The sequence below is a fragment of the Salminus brasiliensis genome, chromosome 11, assembly GCF_030463535.1.
Source record: "Salminus brasiliensis chromosome 11, fSalBra1.hap2, whole genome shotgun sequence".
In the NCBI taxonomy this organism is placed as follows: Eukaryota; Metazoa; Chordata; class Actinopteri; order Characiformes; family Bryconidae; genus Salminus; species Salminus brasiliensis.
Window position 1 is genome coordinate 39,861,301 of NC_132888.1, and position 3,870 is coordinate 39,865,170.

The following is a 3,870-nucleotide window of genomic DNA, read 5'->3' on the forward strand; positions in this document are numbered from 1 at the left end:
GTGTGTGTGTGTGCGGTTTATAACTCAAAGTGAGGTGAGCACACTGAGCACACTCATACCAGCTATTCACCTCAGAGCAGACTGTACTACTGTAGAAACGGGGGCCTGGGGGCCTGGGTTGGGGGGTACTGGACTAATGGGGCCTGGGCTAATGACTCTGGAGCTGGGTTCCCTATTCACATTTTCCAGTCCACCTTAAACAGGACAGCAGTAACAGGCACCATTTAAGGCAGCGCCGAAACTGCAAACAGCCACTACGAACTGTGAGCTATTCAGAACCGGATCCAGTGTTCACATATATCATTTTAATCTGAATATGAACGTATTTATCTCTAGATTCAGTGATGGAATTCAATTCAAACTGAATTTTATTTGTTTTTACAGACAAATAAATGTGGAATGAAATAAACCGCATAGCAAATTAGATCTGAATTGCCTGAACCTTATTCTTTTAATAATAATTTATACATTTTAATATAATAATTAAATATTAAATATGTGTTCACAGCAACTTTTATTTACTACTTTTATTTAGAATTCAATTTGTTTTCACTGCTAATTTAATCTGGATTAAATCTTTTTTACAGTGAATATAATCTGAATTTAATTTCTTTCACATATATTTTATTATATAAAATAAAATGCTTTCACAGTTAATTTAACCAGAATTCAAATTTTCACACCTAATTTAATCTGGATTAAAATTTCTGACCTTAATCTAAGTTTGGGTTTTACACAAATCTAATCTGAATTGTTTTTCACATCTGATTTAATCTGAAGTCATTTAGTCTTTGGTTCTCATCCATGTTTGAAGCAGACGGCTGTTGTGGGAATCACATTCGTCGGACTGGGATCGGCCTTATTGGAGGTACTTTGGAGGCCGTGACCTGCTAGTTCTCAGCTTCACCGTTCACTGCACTTGCCCTGACCGGCCGAAATACCTCAACAGCCTGATGACGCTGTAGCTTGACCTTTGTGACCTTTGTTCCGTGGAGGGTTAACTGAACTGGGCAGGTAAACTGGTAAACCAGTGCAGAGGCCTTTCACTCTTACGTAGGTCTGAAAAAGCTGACTTGGTCTGTTTTGGGCTATTAGGGCTGTTTACCCACGTTTTTTACTCCATTCACTCCCTCCATTCTCAATAGACAATTCAACAGCATCTGTCAAACATGGCGGCGGCACTATCAGGACATTTGACTTTTTGAACTGGGACACTTAAACCCCTCAAGCCAACTGAACAGCCTTTTACTTAGTGGAGCTCTCAAATCTTGAATCCCTCAAAGTCTTCGCAACCTGCCACCACCCCGTCACCCCCCTCTTAACCCTGCCACCACCCTTTCCTACCTCCACATGTCAGAGGGGGGACTGGCTTCCTACCCCCAAGCAGAACCCGCCTGAACTCCAGCCCAAAACTCGTCGTCGACAATTCGCCGAAACACAAACGCTGATCAGCTACTATTCAAAAGGCAGTTGAGCCACTTGACCTCCAGTCCCTCGTCTGGTGTCGGGTGATAAGGTCAAAGATCACTCGGCCGTGCAAGGCCACAGAGCGTGTCTGGAAAAAAGAGGCGGGGTATCGGAGGAGGCGTGTCGAATCCCAGTGCTAGTGGTGGGGGGGAGTTACGAACAGGTGGGTCAATCGGCAGAATTTCGGAGCAAAATGTCATTAATTAGGTCCCCGGGCCCCCAGGAGCCCCTGTTTGAGAAATTCAATATATGATAAGAAAAGCTGGAGGAATTTGCGGGAATCAGTCAGAGCACAAACGCTGATTAGCTACTATTCCAAAACCTCCAGTCCCTCGCCCGGGGTCAGGTGATAAGGTCAAAGATCACCCGGTCATGTAAGGACGCAGGGGGGAGAGGGGGGACTTGAAGGGGCTGAAACAACCCTTAATAAGTTATGAGCTGGTGTGTGTGTGTGTGTGTGTGTTTTATTAATGTTTAGTTATTGTTAGCATGCCGCAATACCTATGTATATGCTTAGCTATTCAAGTAGTGCTTCAGAGATGTGAACAAACACACACTCAAACACACACTCAGACACACACTCAGACACACACAGGCTCAGCGAAGGCCCAGTCTGACTGCCTCCCTGTGTCAACATACCCTGAAGACACACAGGATTCTGGGAAATGCTGCTAGATAAACCTGCTGATGTTTAGAGTTCAGCTAGCCTGCATTAGCAGCCGACCCGTATCACATGTATTGACTGCATTGCTGAAGTAACTTCTCCCAGCCTCGGAACTTAAGCCGGTGGGCCAAAACGTTAGCATTTACAACATTAGCATTTACAACATTAGCATTTACAACATTAGCGTTTAAGTTTTGACAAGAACCAGGTTGAGAACCAGAACTTGCTCAGAACATCTCTAAAACTTCAGGCAGGTCTTCTGGGATGTTACCGGTATGCAGTGGTCAGCACCCACCAAAAGTGCTCCAAGAAAGGACAACCGTTGAACCACGGCGGCAAGGTCATGGGCACCCAAGGCTTATTGAAGCTCATGAAGGCCCAACCAACCTCACAACTTCCAGGAACTCTGCTGCTAATGTTAGTCCTGGTGCCAGACACCACAGAACACCTCCAGAGGTGTTGTGGAGGCCATGCCTCGAATGGTCAGATCTGTTGTTGCGGGGACCTACAAGGGGGACCTACTCAAAATTAGGATAAAAGGATAAAGGATAAAGGTGCACGTATTCGTCACTGTACAGTGTGGACTGTACAGCGAAATGTGTCCTCCGCATTTAACCCATCTGGTAGTGAACACACACTCACACACACACACACACGTGTTAGGGGCAGTGAGTACACACACACACCCAGAGCGGTGGGCAGCCAACTCCAGCGCCCGGGGAGCAGAGAGGGTAAAGGGCCTTGCTCAAGGGCCCAACAGTGGCAGGTTGCCGAGCCCGGGAATCGAACCCACAACCCTGTTATCGATATCCCGGCGCTCTAACCGCTGAGCCACCACTGCCCCTAAACTCCACTTCCAAATTAGGCAGATGGTGCTAATGTTATGGCTGATCGGTGGGTGTATGTAGGACGGTTGGTGAAGCCCTCAAGTGCAAAGTTGAATATTGAGAAAATGTTGGACTTCAGAAGCTGTGACGTCATTGTGATTGAGGGGAGGACAGCTGGAGCAACTGGAGAAAGGCTAGCGAAATTAGCTACACTGCTAAAAGTATGAGATCCTTGAGGAACTTGTAGAGGTTCTTCAATTTGAAACTGGAGGAACCTTCAAGGAGCAGTAAATATGTGAATACATAGTGGAGGTCAGTGAGGCAGTGTTTAGGTCATTCTACTGGAAGAACCGCTTTGACGGCCTGGAGCGTCCAAATACTTTACTGAAATCTCCTCTCCTACATTCTGTCCAGATCTGGTAGCCATGTGGATCCATAAGATCCATAGCGTGGAGCTTAACAAGCCAACACAAATGGATCTGTCCAAAGTTCTCCTCAATAGGAATGATCTGTCTGATGTTCTGGCCAACAGGAATGCTCCTCAGCTCTAATCCTATAGAGCTGATAGAATGGGCAGAGTTCATTCCAAACCATGTTTACTGGAAAGTTGCAACTGTTTCAAAGCTACTAGTTTGTTAAATACTGATGTAATAAATATTAATATGATTTGTATTTTACTGATGTTTTCATGCTCTGATCCTCCTCAAAGTGGCCCCCAGTCAGTTGAGTCAAATCAGTTGAGACGTCATAACATGCAGAACCTGCTTCAGACACAAGCTCAGGCGTTGAGAAGAATTTTGCCATGCTTGCAGAAATCTTCTCAACGCCTGAGCTCGTGTCTAAAGCAGCTTCTGCGGGTTATGATGCCTCAACTGATTTATGTTTATAGTTTATATACTTTTTTGGATCAGA